Genomic DNA, 18,126 nt, shown 5'->3' on the forward strand with positions numbered 1-18,126 from the left:
ATTCTGCAAATGTAATAGACTAGTTCTCTAAGGAGAATTAAAAAAAAAAAATAAATTGAAATCTCTTTTCTGGAGAAAAATGCGACATCATTTGTCACAGTTTGCAAGATACATACATCATCCCTATCTTACTTATGTTTCTTTTTTTTCTCTTTTACTAAAAATGGTGACAGATAACGTATTGAACAACAGTCTCTTTGAATATAAACTCGATAATTGTAATATAACGTGAATATAAATCACTGATAGCAAGCTGTCAGGAGACTTTCTTTGCAGCAGAAAGAGGGAAAGAAAATTGTGATTAATGCTCTTTTCAGAACATTTTCCTTTTTTCTTACGTCGCTGAATAAAAAGCTATAGAATATTCGCACAAATGTCATGAAGATAATTATTAGTTTTCGCTGATAACTTTCCGCTACGAAAGTTAGGAGGAGACGATAGACAGTGTTAGCGCCATCTAGTGACGAATTTGGATATCCGAAAATATGATAATGGCGTTAATGATTTAGAATATACAATTTTCAACCATCTGCAAACACAATGTTGGTGTTGGAATAAGTTCCATGCCGTTAAAAATAAAGTACAGGAGAAAAAAATTTATAATTAATTCTTTTGCAGAAAAAAAAGATTTTCTTATAATTTTTAAAAATTTGCTGTACGGATTAATACTAATAAAGTATAGCAAGCATACACACTATTATTGACATGTATGCGAGTTTCTTAGTAGAAATTTAACAATTTCGATATATGTAGACAATTCGAACGTTTGAAGGGTGAGAAAATTCTGAAATTGAGATTTTTATTCGGGTGTCGTCCTTAAAAATCCGGGCATGATTCAGAATCGTGAATAAGAAACGGAAATAACTTCGATGCATCCATATCTTTATAAATAATATTACTTTTAATTAAGATGTACAATTTCGACTGCATTTTCGGTGAAAAGTTTTTTAAAAGCATTTCTCATACTTATATGTGAAGCACAATAAACTAAGAATATTAAATTTTTAAAATATAACATATTTAAATTAAAAGAAATGCTTTTCTATTAGCATGACAGGAACTGAATTATACGAATAACATTCAGCAGCGAAATGTAAGATGTTTGGTTCAGTTTTATCATAAGTATTTTTATTTGACTGTTTTGGCGAAGATGTATCATTTTCCAATAAAATAAATCTACCGTAACAAATACTTTTTTAAATGGAAAATACTGAAATCAATAGTATAATTGGAGGTAGTTGTACAATAAAAAGATAACTTCAAAGTCTACATTTTTTGAATAGCAGTGTAGAAAGAAAAAATTCAGATTCTGCTTTGTTCCAAAATTAATTATTCATTATAAGCGATCTGTAATATAACTTAAAACAGTTACAGTTAGTACAGTTTTGAATAACAAACTGTATATATTCTTATATGGTTTTAGTTTAAACTTTGAAAAGGCAAACTAGAAAGTTATAAAACGGTAGCTAATTTCATATTGTTTAACTGTCCTGTTTGATAAAGTAAATTATCAATTTTCAACACTGCTTCCGCATCAGTTTCCTTTCCACAATAATTTCCTCTAAAGTTTTTTTAAATAAAATAATAAAAGTATGCATTGCCTCTGCTCAAATGATGAAATTCTGCTTTTAACGTATTTGAAGGTTTAAACTATTTTTTGTCAAAAATGAATCTCTCATATGTATGATCTCAAACTCCTGTTTGGGATCATTTCTCCAACTTTCTGCCTTTCACCTAGGATGTAGATATATATACATATGTATTTAAAATTTTAAAAAAGAAATGTTTTTGAATTCTATAGAAAATTCTATAAGAAATGTTACAGGAATTTTTCGGAAAGTCATGTCATAAAATTCATTGCAGTAGTTAAAATTCTCCTTAAAAGATTCTACCTAATCCAAATCAAAATCACAACAATCGTTTTCATGAATACGGGAACATTAAATTCATAGTTAAATAATAAACAAGGTAAGAAAGCATGATAAAAATAAAGTCTTTTCTTTACGAAATGTACACATTTTGAACAAGAATCGACAATTCAAAATAAATAGAACTTTAGGATATAGTTGAATTCTCTAACATTAAGTCGATGATAGAAATAGAGATGAGTTATTCTGTCTTCGTATTTTTGAGTTTTCAAATAAAGATCTAATACATGTAGTTATACCTGCGCGCATCATATCACATATAAACTTAAGTGGTTGGCGTATTATGTTTTCTTTTATTTTGTAAAATATCGCGATGGGTTTTAAAATGAAATTAACACTGTAACCTGCCATGTTTCAAGTGAGGATTTGGTGTATCTACTAGAGGATTTGGTGTATCTACTATTAACAACTTTTTCCTTGAAATAAAAAGTTTTCCTTTCATCAAGACATATAAAAATTTCTGCTAAATTCTTTTAAATACTAATCAATATTTTACTTAAATAAGACATTATTTTACTTAATAATTTACATTGCTGAGTTAGTTATGGACTCATTTTCGATATTTTATGAATGGAAAGCTTTTTTTTTTGTTTTTAACAAGAGCTGAGCAGAATAAAAATTCATAATCATATTAAATAAAGTCTCGTCGAATTTCATTTTCACACGAATTCAATTTTGATCTCAAGATTCGAAACCAATTTAAATACTTCCCACAACTCCAGCAAAAAAAAGAATAAAAACGTTTTACTTAAAATCTGAAGAAGAATTTTTTTTTTATCCCAACCCCCTTCTTCTAAAAGAAAACGAAGTACAACCACTCTTCATTTACATCTAAAAAATGCATCAATCCATTTCCAAAAAAGGAATCAATAGCCATTCACAAATGATTTATTTTTTTGGACATCCAACTTTCCTCCGTTTTTAAGATTGTCAGATTCACTAGCAGAACAAATGCTTCATTAAGGGGAGGCGTGTTCGCCGCTGAACGACAGGGGTGGAGTGGGATGAAATTTCTGCTCCCTCCTCATCTATGTGAAAAAGGGGGAAGGAGCGGGGAGGGAAGGAATAGAAGGCACAATTAGGACACTTGTTCAACATAAATAGCTCAATCAATGCACAAAGAAGTTATTTTAGAAAAGAAATGAAAAGGACTGATTATTCACTATCAAAAGAAAGGAATTCTGGGAATATTTCTCTAAATTTATCCTCGATTGGGGAAATCAAAATAAATATAAAAGTGTCTCAATTTGGAAGTAAATTTTTCTTAAAGATGCAAGCGAGAGATAGAAAGTAGTTACGTAATGAAGATGAATGGCAATTGATTAAAATGACGATGAATGTGTTACTACGTAAAGAAAGTACAGTTTTGTAACATTCTAAAACAGTGTCCTTCAATTTAGTTAAATTCTTTATGCATTTGCTGTCATTATCGATATCAAGTGTGTGTAAGAAAGTAACTATTTTTAAATGCTTTCCTTAAAAAAAAATTCCTACTTTTAATGGCAGAATAACATTGCAATTAAGACGACTTTAATTCTTAAATGTCGATAAAAGATGTGTTTCTGCTTCAAAGAAAGAAGCTGGTATTCGAATATATAAAATAACAGTAATCCATTTATAATACTTATTTCATCCACTTATAGTACTCATTTTAGGATTGAAGAAGCGTACTTTACATTTAATCACATGGATTTTTGGTCACCATATTTTTATTGTACCAATAAAGATTATAAGCAAGTTCAATTTTATTGTTATGATTTTTGCTAGAATGTATATTTGACTATTAGGTTTTCTAGCTAAGATTAATGTACGGTTTCTCGTCAAGCATATTAAAATTGTCAATCGTCCAATCGTATGTCAATCGTCCAAAAGTCGCCAAAATTCCTCCATTTTCGGATGAGTACCAGAAATGGTAACTAGCAGCTTTTAAGGTTTCAATAAATAGAATAGGGCGAGAAATCGCCTCAAGGTAATTCAACTTCAATGATTGTACATTAATTTTAAGTCTAACTGGTTTCCTAATAATACCAGTTAGGAAATGAACAAGATATAAAACCATTTCCTTCTTTTACACTTTTGGTGTGTAATATTAATAGCGATTATAAATGCGAGTACCATCAATATAATACGGTTCTAAGTGCCTCAAAAAGTACTGTGTTTTAAGAATTCTCAATGAAATCTGTAAAAATCTTTGTAAAAAAGTTGCAATAGGTGCAAAAATAATGTTCTAAAGATAAAAAAATAATAATCGGGTAATACAGACAGATATTAAGATAATTAAGGGAAACATTTTGATTAACTGAACATTCAATAAAAATTTTACAGATTAAATTTTATTAGATAATGATCATTTCGCTGTCGCTTTTCAGCACCAATAATTAATATAATTTCCTTTTTGAAATCTTTAAAATCTTTCTGTATTATCTGACTTAAATTTTGTACTTTCAATTAATTATTATATTATACTGCATTGTCTAGTTATAGTTGGTGTATTTTTTTTTATCAATTTTGCTGTATGTTGTTTAACGCACATTCGATGTACTCTGCTCATATCTTTTTCTTCCAATGAATTATTTCTGATTAAGGTGACATAGCTTTAACTGTAAGGAGAAGTCTAGACTGCTTTTTATGCATTTCAATTTTATGTACTTTCATGCTTAAAACAACTCATAGTCTCAATTGTTCCATCGTCTATAATTATTTCGAATGAGATATTTTTAAAATTCATTTTCGTGTTATTTGGATATTTGCCTATAATGGCGGATTTCCAATTAGGCACACTTGGCAGTTGTCTGGGGCATCTATGCTGAGAGGAGAATGCAAACAAGTTGATTAAAATACTATATTTACAGTTGACAGTTATGTATTTATAAAACAAACTATAACTGTGACTGATTAATATTTAGATTTACTAATTATTAATGATTAATAATATTTCATTTTATCAAGTATCTTACTAAAATTTTTTCAATTTTATTTTGTCTGGTCCTTATATGTTTCATTACATTCATTTCATTATTTAAAATATTTATAAACTGAAAGTGCCTTTTAATGATGTCATGGATTCTAAAAGTGGATGTTGGTCCTTATATTAGTTTTTAATTATCTATTATGACTCCATATGTTCACAAAAATAACAAATAAAAATAATAATAAAAAATATAACGATGATATACTAAAATTTGAAATTAAATTCCCGTTTTATTAAAAGAATGACCTCGTTAAATGTACTCTTACTTTTGCAAAATATCTAAATCCGCTATTGTTTCTTTAATACTTGAAGCATGTTATAGGGAAATCGTATTCCAAGATTTGCTGTTGTATTTTGTTATTTTGATTCTTTAAGTGTGTTAAAGTGGAATATATGTATATATATGATGCATGTTTTGGATGAGATTATTAGTAAATTTCACTCAAGGCGATTGTTAGTAGATTTCACTCTTGTGAAGCAATGTCAACAGAAATTTAATCAATCTTTCTGTCTGTATAATGACTTGAAATCTGCACTAAAATAACTGAATAAAATTGGCATTTAAATCGACGCTAATACGAAAAGTTTTTTAAGTCAAGAGAAAAAAAAATCTAAATCTTTTTGAATTAAAAATATTATTTCTTTCAAGTGGTCGAATATAACTTTTTTCCCAAAATGATTTGCAATCAGATTTTCTTGTATAATACACAATATTGGAAGAAAATCTGAAACTTGGATTCAAAAGTTATTGGCAGGATAATTTTTTTAGAAGTTATTTGCCTGTATTTATATTAATTATTGATAAATTGTATATTGTAACTATATACAGAAGCATCACCGTGCATACAAAAATTAAAGTATTAGTACCGTCACAATACGCATATGCATAAAAGCAGAAGCTAGAACAAAGAAAAGCACTGTTATAAAATTAAAAAAAAAACATTTTTATGAAAATTAGAGAAAAATTATTCAGAAAAAAAAATTGGCATAACGTGTGTACTTGCAGGTACGCACAAGAAAAAGCTTATTTTTAGAAATTTATAAGGATTTAAAAAATGGCATGCTCTAAACTATAGTATGCTTCAAAGTTTTAAAAAATTTTAAAATTTCGATTAAATTAATGATTAAAAATACAATTAAAATTTTACCCCCCCTTTTTTTTTTTCATTGGAGTCATAACTATGAACCACCTTTGTATTCCTATTTTGTAAGATCTGCTCTGCTTATTCTTTTGAACGATTTTTATGTCAATTCGTATTTAAACACGCATTTACTATAGATAGTATCCACCCTATAAACATTATAAAATGTTTGTAAGTGTTTAAAAGTGCTTAGTATTACTTTTATCGTGGTCCTTTCTCATTTTATAATTTTTTTACTGATTACAACTTCAGTAACTTTTAGTCGGAAGAAAAAGTTAAAAGTGGCAACAATTACAAGCAACTGTAATACACATTGAAAATCCTGCAATGGCAGCGGAAGTCGTAGAAGTATTTGCAGTTCCTACTGAAAAGAGTATATTGGGGTCACTTTTGTCCATGTCATGTGATGCCACAATTTCTAAAAATGCAAATACAGAAATGTGAATTTTATGCCTTCTGTTCCTGATATGAACAAGTATCTGTTTTACTTTATCGACAATGCTCTTTAAATTTGTAACAAAAAAGTTCAGGCTCTTTTGTGTCTTTTCGAGGACGGAACAATAATTAAGGCGTTTTCCATCAGGTGGCGCTGCAAAGTACTCTTGACGCATAACTATTTTGTTAAACTTAGGCACCAATATCATAATTATAATTGCCATCGTTCTGAAGCCAGTCAGAGGGAAATATAAGATATTTAAATGGGCACTTTATAAATACCACACCAGTTAGTTTAATGAGGTCTCCAGAGTCCAACCGAAATATCTATTTTGAAGTTAACCAGGAAATTATGTTAATTAAATCCAGTTCTTATTGCATAGTTTTAGATATAAGTAATTAAATAAAAAAGAAAGAAGGATAAAGGTAAGGGTTCTCTGATCTCCCTTTGCATCTCAGAAACGGTCTGCTTTTTTTCAATCGCACGAGTCTTATCTTTTGCGGTCGAAACAGGATCTTAATCGATAAGTTTTGCTGAATCCCAACTTTTCGGCGGAAGAGTGGAGCATGTTTTTATTTCACCTCGGAGTCATGAAAAAATAATGAAGTCCGCAGAATCAATCGATGCGCAGAAATCTGAGTTTGATTGAAATGGGCCTGTTCGAGCCTCTGAAAATTGTTTCTCATATACGCTATTTTCGACACTTCATTGACATTGTATGTTTGAAAGAAATCATTAAAGGAACAAGAAATGATAAATTGGATTGAACAGAAAAAAATCTATTTTTTTCGAACCTATTTAATTGGTAAATTATACCCGGAACAAACGTAAATTTCCGTATAATTTGTTTTTTATGCAATGCCTTCCATTAATCAATGTCGAGATAAATGAAGCTTAGTTAACTTTATGTTTTAGAATGAATTATTTATTATTTACTGAATGAAATTATCTATTTAGGCATAGTTCATCGAATTTAAACAGTCAGGACATTGCTTTTAACGTACTTTGATAGAGAAGTATTTTTTTTTAATTAGAAGAAATGATCAGTTTGAAACTTTCTTTCATACTTCTAATAAAGCTCTTTTATACCTTTCCCTAGCATAAAAATTGTGGATACTGTTTATTTTCTGATTCTGAAATCCTCCACGCTTTTGCGCATGCGTCTGGAGACATTTATTTCGTCAAATATAATGAGTGGGAGGAAAGATGAAAGGAGACAGATGTTTACATTTAAAAATAGGGTGAGTTCAAATTATTCATGGCTGATGATGATGTCGTGTCCGCGTTACCACGGATAAGGGGTGCAGTAGCTTCTGAGGGTAAAGACCCCTGAGCACCCGAGGGCAGAAGTCTGACTTCTAGCTCATATGAAGATGAAACTCACACATTCGCTTGCACAACCCCTTTTTACAGGGGGGCACATTCACACACCTCACAGATAGAACACAGATGAAGAACAACCATGCCCGGACAGCGATTCGAACCCGGGACGCCCAGATTATTCCTGGAATCAGGAGCTTAATAACCATTCATTTTTCGTTAACCGTTCATTAACCGTTGCCCATCATCCTTTAGCACAATTTTTTATACCCAATCTAAATAGAGCCAAATCTATTTACGAAAAGTCTTGTCTGTCTGTCTGTCTGTTCGAGTACAACTGAGCTCGATAGCTAGAATACGGAAAGAGTTCGGTCAATAAAATTAGTACACATGTTTAGCATTTAAAGTATAGATTCTTAACAAATTTCGAACGAAATGTGTCAAATAGTTACTCATCTAAAGGTTTGTATTTCCCCATGCATATAAACTCATAACTCATAAACGTAATGACTTGGATCAGTTAAATTTGATATAAGATCTTGTAAATGCAATTGTAGTTTTGCTTCAAATTTTATTGCCAATCAACAACAAAAAGATATCTAAATTGCATATTTTCGTTATAGATTTAGTAAAAATGGTAGTTTCACGACAAAGATATATTTCGTAGCTATTATTCATCAATGCTATGTTAAGAATTCGAGGTCTTAGTCAATGTTTACAATTTTATGCTGAGGAAGGGAGATAAGAACTGTATTGGAAAGTATGCTGGGAAGTTTCAGAGCTACCACTCTTTTCGCTTTTAAGATTGCGGTGTAAATATCTTTGTTTGATAAGAAACTATTCAATATTTGAAACGTCATTATCAATTCAGTGGTGTCAATCAAAGAAGCTTAGTTTTCCACAACGGCTTTACTTTTGAAGTTGGATTTCTTTTTTTTTTTTAAAAAAAAAAGAAATATGCTTATTTTTTTAGTCTTCTTACTAAGTGATGATACTATGGTTGTTTAAAGTTCGTATTGAGAAGGGACAGAACATATTTTTGCGAATCTGTAACATTGCTTTCGTGCACAGTGATTCTCTTAGTAAGGAAAAAAGTTTTACAGAAACGTAGTTCTACTGTAGCTGACTGATGTTAGGTCAATGATTTGGCATTGGCCAGAAAAACGAGGGATTTAGAATACCTGAGGATCTTGACGATATCTCCATTAGGAATCGAGCTCTGGTCTTTGTTATAGAACATTAGATGCCTAGTTAAGAGCATTAAAAGCAGAGGCGTAAAGACGAATGTAATCAATCGAGTAAAACTCAAGTGAGTAGTCGAGCGAAATCTCTCTCTGGATGGTTGATGTTCGGCGAGTTCTTTTTGACTACTGTGCATTGTTTCGATTGTTTAATAGCGATTTATTGCCATTAAGGATGACAGAATTCAAAACTATTTCGCCAGTAAAAAAAAGAAAAAAATTATAATTGATAGATTTGTTTGAATATATTTGCATTAATATATTTAATTCCCTAATAATGTTTTAGATGGTATTTGTTGTTAAAATATCCTTCTAATATGACATGAGATATAAGATTCACAGTGGCTTAATGCCAAAGTATGGTTTGGAATCGAAAGAGGGCTTCCATTTATTTCGTGATTCAGCCTTAGATGCTGTCTTGGTAAAAGTTTTAATTGTCGCCATCTTGGATCAAATATCCTGACGTAGACGAGGCTGAACTTTGAATAGGTCATTTAAAAGTACTCCATGTCACCAAATATGACCACACCATCCCAAAAGCAAGTGTGGATATGGAAACAGGTCAGGTTTGGCGTGGTAGGATATTTAATCCCTTCCAATACCCGTTATGGTATTTGGTATGACCGGCTGGCCGGTGATGAACAAGTACGGTAAAGAATCTCTAATACGAGGAAAAGAGGCTTGCGGCATTCTCTAGCAAAACATTGCCAAAGACACAGAAGTTAAGTAGTGATCGGTCAGTGTTTTTATTGTATGGTTGTGGATTGGTAATGCTTAGAGTATAGTTATCGTAAATGACCAATCTTTGGCAAGTGAAATGCCATCCTAATCATTCATGGTTAAGAGGTATGATTTAAAATAGTAATTTTGTAGTTTAGAGAGAGAACTTTATTCCATCCTAGTAAAATTAATGAGATTTGTATGAAAACCAAAATAAATTGGATAAGATTATGCATGTAAAAAGAATTTTTACTTTCCCGTATACGTAGTATAGAGAAAATGTAATAATCGTCTAAAAATTCTGATTCGAGACTTTGATGAATTTACACGTTTTAGATCCCCCTGAGTTTGAAAAAACACATTTTTGAAAATGTCCATCTGTCTGCCATAAAAACTCAAATAATTTGAGCTAGACTGTTAAAATTTGATATACAGTCTTTACACCAAATTTGCAGACATTTGTCGACTTTTGAATAAAATCTGTTCAGAGGAAGCTCATCTGTCCAGCTGCTCGAATATAAGTTGTTGCTGTTGTTTCTAATGGCACTTGCCATGGACGAAGTCAGCGATTTTAAACCGAGGGTGCGTCTCTTGTTTTTTAGTAGCGCCAACTAGGGCCAAGAGTGCGTCTAAGCTACTCGCGCATCACATTCGCTTGCACAGCCCCTTTTTACAGGGGGGCACATTCACACATCTCACAGATAGAACATATGAAGAACAACCATGCCCGAACCGCGACTCGAACCCAGGACTCTCAGATAACGGGGAAGACGCGTTACCCCTATGCCAGGACGTCGGTTCGAATATAAGTTAAAACGATAATTGCAAAACAAAGAGAGCTAGATAAATAAAATTCGGTACACACATTTTACATCTATAGTGTAGTTTTGTATCAATTTGGTACACAGATTTAACATCTATCTTGTAGTTTTGTATCAATTTGGTATACAGATTTAACATCTATATTGTAGATTTGAGCCAAATCCCACAAGGAATTGACCATCTGTCGGTCTGAAGTACTTTCTGAAGCATGTAAACGCGATAACTCAACACAATGACTTAAATATATCAAATTTGGTAAAAGATTTTGTGGCCTACAAATGCAGTTTTGTGTCCTTTTTTTTTTTCAACGTGTTTAAAACCCGTGTCTTAGAAAAATGTGTCTAAAACACAAATTCACTTTTTGGATATTATTAATCTCATGCCAAGGATTAATCTCAAAAAATCCCACCAAAAATGACACGATAGTCTCTGTCCAAATGCTAAATTCTCGCCAAAAATTAATATTTCGTAATTATTGTACGCCAATATCATGTAAAGTGTACTCAGGGATGAAACTTTTAGGAGAGAAAATACGAGAATGTTTCGGAGAGACCACTCCCACAGGCTTCAATTGTTTTTTCTTTATTTATTTTATTCTGCATTTTATAATTTTAGTCTTTTTAGTTAATTAAGCATAATATAGTAGTGTGTTAAAATAATTTTAAAAAATTCCTATAGGGTGTATTTTTATGTGAATTCAACAAACATAGGAAACAAGGAACTAAAGTAGCTATGTAAACTAGTTCCAACAGGAGAGCTATATACATTACTTGACTCATTAAATGATGGAAGTAAAACACAAACATTTTTATTTCTATTCAAATTGAAAAATAAATTAATTAAATATAAATTAATAAGTAAAAGTAAGATAGTTTTCGTACTTCCGAACGCTTATTTCCATTTTCGAAATGCATTTCATTAAAGCTGAAACAGTTTCTGATATTGATTTGAATAGAACTGGATATTTAGAATTGCATATTCTCAGATTAATTAACTGTAGAAATGAGGGAAAATATGAGCAAAAATTGAATTTGCTGAAAATTAGAATAAAAATTAAATATTAATTTGTTAATGATGCATTTCATTAAAAGTGAAGCAATTAAAAAATTGTAATTGATACAGAGCTTATTTAGAATAAAATATTTTCTGACTAATTAATCAAGGAATTAAAGAAAATACAAGCGAATTAGTCCAGAATTTCTTACTGAAAAATCTTTCGTAAATATGAGTTCTGGAATGATGATTTATTTTTTTAGGCAATCAAGAGTTATATTACTGAACAACACATGATTAAATATCAAAAAAATTTGAGGAATTGTTTTTTGTACTTTGAGCATAGAATTCAAAAATGAGGGGGAAAAATCAAAATTTTATCAAATATTTTTCAGACTCGTAATCGCTATATATTTTTAACGAACAAAAATAGATTATTTGAATTTATAATATACATGAATTGAAATTATCTGTTTTAAAATAATTTAAATTAAAATTTTGAAAAATGCGATAAAATTTGTAAATGAGTTTTGAAAAAAAGGCACGCTTTTCTAAATTTAAAAAATTGCTATTTTTTTTCTAAAAAAAAAGAAAATAAGAATTGAGTGCACGCTTTTAACTTTTGAAATAAATCTGAAAAATTTTATAAAAATGCTACGATAGTTCGAAATTTTTTTAAAAATTATGCTTCAATCTCTTACCTAAAATGAAAGCGAATATATATTAACTTTTCGCCAAATTTAAAACTAGATTTATCTTATTCTATATTCTGATATGGAAGTGAGCAAAGAAGCATTTTTTCCACGGAATTTCGTTACTTTAATGTCGATGCCACTCCAAAATATTATGCGATGCAAAAATAACACGAAAATGAAGGATTATTAGAATTATTATGCTTTCAAGATGCGAAAATCCTCAAGATAAAATACAAATTCTCTCAAATAAAAGAACTAAATCCCAAAGTCATTGTTCAAAAATTCATGAAAATCACAAATTCTACGCAGCAATATTTTTATACACATTTCAGATAGTATAAAAATGGAAATACATGGTCATAGAAAATATGAACGCAATATCCAAGTATTTTTAATGAATAAATTAATAAATTAAAAATTATTTTACGGTGCAAATATTTTGTTTATTTGAAATGATGATTTTTGTAGTATCTTAAAATTTCTTTACTTATTAACAAATTCGCACAACTCTGATTATTCTATGAGAATATAAAAGAATGCTTTATAAAATGCACAGAATTATCATATATATAAGATATAATTGTTGTATATTATCGAATTTTCAGAAGATCAATAAATTCTTTTTATAAAAAATAAGCATTTTTATTTAATTTGATTTTTTCTACGAGTTTTGAGAAATTCTATAGAATACAGCGTAAAATCGGCGAATTAAAAGCCCTAAAAATAACGCATTTTGATTGGTAGATTCAGCAATGAAGCGACAATGGTTTATCCGTAAGGAAAACATTAATTACCATTAACTTAACTAAGGCAGCTAATTGAGAATGTCTAAACTAGAACCAGTCAGCTAGATGATTATTTTCAGATCGCCACAATAATAATGTAGTGACGCAAAATGAATTCTCTTTTAATTTGGTTAAAAATTAAAAGAAAACTTGCGAAAACTTTTTCGATTTATTCCAACGAATTAGAAGTAAATAATTCCGAAAAAAATTATAATATTGGGAGAAAGAAATATGAAGGTAAAATTGAAAATGCAGTAATCTTTTTTTTTTAACAGCTCATTATTTCTCCGTCAATTAGGAAGAAAAAAGCCGATGCAATTGTCGTCCTCATTATCTAAATATAGTTAAAAAGCAAGGGGTCTATCTCTTAAGTAATTCCCGTTCAGCTATAAAAAATAGTTCGTCAATTTAAATTAAATCATAAATAATCCCCAGGCCGCGCACTGACATAATATCCGCATAAATGAAGAGCAGGCGGCCCTTTGCCTCGAGACAATAAGATTTCATTTCAGTTCAAAATTGTTTTCACCGAACATCCACTTAGTATGTGGTCCTATGCTGATAACCGGACGCCTTTTCACTTGTATGACGCAAAAGTATGGAGAGATGGTCGCAAACTCAGACGAAGTCGTCGCCTTCTATCCCCTGTCTAAAGCCGCATTTCGTCGGCGTGTAGCCTTTACGGATATGATCGTAAATCTGCTAACTGACCCAATGTTGAACCACCCCCGGGTGTGGACTTTGGTCCGTAATTCCCTCAAATTGCCGGTCAAATGAAAGACATCAAAGAACCCCGGAAAATCACAAGAGAGGGGAAAGAGGGGAAAATGCGTTGGTCACAAGGCTTGCACAGGTCGTCGGAACGCGGCTTAGTAAATGTTATAAAATCTGTATCAAAATAGCTCCTTAGTTACTTCGAGTAAACCTAACTTAACTAAATAACACAAATAAATTAGTCATGAATTGCAAATATTTTATTTCGTCACATATATTTCTTCCCTTTTGCTTTGAAAAATATTATATAGTGACGTTTCTAAATGCGCTATATATACTTCTAAAATAACCAGAGCCATGTTTTATTTTGGAAGTAAAATATTTCTTAAATTACGAAACGATGTCTTCTATTAAATAACACGATGTAAATAACTTTAATTAGATTTACACAAAATAAATTGAGACAAAACGAAATAAAATTTTGTTCACAACAAATAACGATATAATTTTCAAATGTTTTCTTTTGTATATTCAGTTTACATTGCTTTTAAAAAGGTTATATTAGTGACACTTGTAAATTCGATCTATTCAATTGAACTCCAAATATAACGAAAGCTACAGTATATTTTGAAAATAACTTAGTTCTAAAACTACATTTAAAATTCTAACGCAATTTATATATGCATTTTAAAATGCGACGTTTTCTTCAAATTCAAAACGTTTACTTCGTTTCACGTTTAAACAAGATTTGAAAAAGTTGGAAATGTTATCTTATACGTTTCAAGAAAATTCTCTGTAATACTAACAGCGCCATTAATATTTAAGTTGTTCAAAATAGTATCTGCATGAATAATTTAAAATTTTCCAGTTCCCTTCTTTGCAACGGCATTTCTTCGATCTAGGATTCCTTGTTTTTATTTCGCTCTTCGTTTTAATCGTTATTTTATAGTAAATAATTTTTTGACTTTAATGTAGAAAGAAGTATTACAAAATTTTTTTTCTAGCATTTTATTTGTATCAATTTATAATAATAATTTATATAAACAAAACCTGGTAATAGATTTGACTAAAAAATAAAGTTAAAAAACAGAAATATGCAAATAAATTGGATCTAATAATTTAATTTAAGGGCTAACAAATAATTTTAATTTGTTTATTATATAAACTATAATTGATGGGCAAAATTTTCCGAAGTCCACGTAGAAGTAATTGACGATTTTTAAGGCTAATTCATATATAAAGATTTAGAGAATAAACTTTTAATCAAGAAATTGCTCATTAATATTACTCTATTAACTTTTTTTAAATAAGCATAATTTATATAACACTTATTTCCAGTTATATTATACAATACGATTTAATATATCTGTATTACGTCACTTGAAATATTGTCACTGTAGTCAAGAAACCGCTGATTCTAGAATTATATTAGAATATTAGGAAATATCTTATGGAGCGCTACGTGATGAATTGAATTATTTTTATAAAAACATCGCACTCTTTCTAACCAAATTTGTGTATTTCATGATATTGTCCAATGCAACATCAAAAAATATGTTTGGGTATCCAATGTTAGTCATTCAATATCAAGAAGAAATGAAAATATTACTTAAAGAAGTCTAAATTAATTATATTTGAGGTGAAAGTTAAAAATATCATCAAGTGAAATTTTCTTTACATTACCAAATATTATAAATATGGTGGATTTTAATCCTTATTAATTATTGCCACTATATTATATAAAAACACCTAGAGTTTTTATATCTACCTTATGAAAACTTTTATTGCATAGAAATTTTTTTTATTCGGAATTACAGGAAATGACTTTTTATTCTCAATAAAAGATTTTTAAACTAAAAAGAACCTCTCTGAAAAGTTTTATACTGTAAAAGCAAAACAGAAAAAACTCGATAAAAGTTTCGGAGAGAAAATAAACCAATTTTTGTAAAAGAAAAATCAAAAGAAATAATTAAGTATTTACTCACAATAAAATAAAAGCACAAAATTAATAAAATATTATTATCTCATTCTGTTTCTTATTTATTTCGAAGACTAGCGTTTGTTTTCTATTTCTTTATAGAGTCAGTTCATTTTAAATCTCATGCATATAACTATTTTTATTCCCCAAGTCTTACACTTTCGCAAAACCGGAGTGTTTTTAACAGAAGAAACAGAAAACGAATCTCAAATCTTCCGTCCACTCCGCCGAGATTGTGAGGTCACAAAAAGGATTCGTTGTTTTGCGAAAGAACAGAACAGAGCGGATCTCTTTGAAAGAATCATCGAAAAAAAAATTTTTTTTGGTGGCTTACCGTTAGTGCGTTGGCAATCCAGCATCTCTTCAGTGCAAATCAGAATATGCGGTTAAATCTCCACTGCAGAGGTCACTTTAAAAGGGTGGACACTTTGAATCTAGACCTTCCCGTATGGTGGAGATCACGGCGACCACGGCCATCCAGAGGTCCGACGACTGCGTTTTCCGATCGCCAGTATTGCTCACGGGGTGGCAGCTTCGTGGAATATCGAACGATGGTGAAAGCAGCGCCATCTAGAGGACAGCGTAAGAACCATGATCGATTTGGGTGGTGGGAAAGAGAATTTCCAGGAGCTTTTTGGAAAGGAAGAATACATTCCCCGAATCGGAAAGGAAAAAGATGGTTCTTAGAAATAGACCCAAAGTGTGACCCAGAGGGAAGGAAATCTTTAGTCGAATTTTGAAAATTTCTTTTTCGTGGAATTTTCTGAACATGTTTGTCTGACACTTTCACTGTCCATAGGAATGATGGAAGACCACTGCAAGATGTTTTAGTTAGTTGAGGAAAACTGGTAAAAGAGCACGATGATACACGCAAATAGTTCTGAAAAAGAAAATATTTTCATTTGTTGTTGGATATGATTAATTGCTTCGGAGTTGTTCTAAAGATTTCGTCCATTTTTTTAGTTTTTCCGTAAAGAAAGTATTGTAATCGTCAGAAAATTCGAACTCGAATTTCCACGTTTTAGACCTCCATGAGTTCTGTGCGTAGATTTAACATCTACAGTGTAGACGCGATCAAATTTTGAGCCAAATCCAACAAAAAGTTGACCATCTGTCGGTTTGTACTTTCAGAAACATGCAAACTTGACAACTCAAAAATGCATTGACTTAAATATATAAAATTTGGTATCAGATTTTTTTGACAATGACAAGACAATTTTGAGTCAAATTTGTTTTAATCAGTTTCTAAAAACGTGTGAAAAATACAAATTCGATTTTCTGATGTTATTAATTGAGTGCCAGGAATTAATCGTAACAGAAAGAAACTCGCAAAGAATGGCGCGATAGATTCAGTGAAAATGTCAAATTCAGCCAAAAGTTAGTAACCATAATTATTGTTCACCAATGTTATATAAGGAGTTGTCTGGAATTATATTTTTATTAGAATATATGCGATAAAATTTTGGGGAGACAATTTCAGCTGGTTAAAATTTAGTTTCTCTGAATTGATAATAGTAAGTAAATGTAAATAAAATTGATTATTTTTGATTGAAATAATTTAGCAGAATCTGAAGATATAAGGCGAATATTTAGAGAAATTTCTCCATGTAAATCTGAGAATTAATGATGCACGGATAGTGTTATGAGACATGGAAGTTTTAATTTAGCCCTGATGTATGAAACTCATCTTTTCAAATCATTAATTCTAAAAATTGCTTTGGATAGATATTTGAAAGAATTTTAAAATATTTGAGCTGGTATACAGCCAAAAGTATAGAGCATGCCTTTGATCAAATATTAATACTCTAGAAAATGTGTCTGTCTAGACCGGATGTTATTCTGTTAATGATAATTTGGATATGCTGCATAAGCTTCACTAATGAAAGTAGATTAAAATCTCTTACGCATTGGCAGACTGTTTAAGAAATTATTAAAAAAATATTATTTGCAGCGCACTTTAGATTTAAATACAGAGTAGCATTAAAAATCATATTTTCTTGCAGAGATGTTTCCTCTATCCATTACGTTTAAGAATTCTAAAATTAAGACAAATTACTAAAAGCTGTTTGAGACAAATAGTAATCTACTAATAGTGAAAAGAATGCAACACCAAATGCAAAGTAAATTTGATAATGAAAGAAATTATTAGAAATAATCTCTAAATGAAGTCATAATTTTATGAATCAACAGATCTCGATTTATTACTTCTTGCTACAATTTTTAACTTTTTAATAATAGTAATAACTGTGTTTTGAAGTGAAAATATAACTGATCAGCATAACATAAATTAATAAAAATGGCAGACCTCTGTTCATTGATCTTTACTACAATCCAATATAACAAATAAAAATATAAAGTTTTCTATCCCATAATTAATTTTT

The 18,126-nt window shown here is 30.2% G+C and overlaps 1 protein-coding gene across 1 annotated transcript in view; it reads right to left on the minus strand.

Annotated features, from left to right (window-relative positions):
• The window catches only part of LOC129968510 (semaphorin-1A-like), a 210,645-nt gene extending 194,422 nt beyond the window's left edge, over positions 1-16,223 (minus strand). The window contains exon 1 of the mRNA XM_056082471.1: positions 16,080-16,223. The gene's annotated coding sequence lies outside the window, so the exon portion shown is untranslated. The remainder of the gene's footprint in view (positions 1-16,079) is intronic.
• Positions 16,224-18,126: the final 1,903 nt, after the last annotated feature.

The sequence above is a fragment of the Argiope bruennichi genome, chromosome 5 (assembly GCF_947563725.1).
Source record: "Argiope bruennichi chromosome 5, qqArgBrue1.1, whole genome shotgun sequence".
NCBI classification, from domain to species: Eukaryota; Metazoa; Arthropoda; class Arachnida; order Araneae; family Araneidae; genus Argiope; species Argiope bruennichi.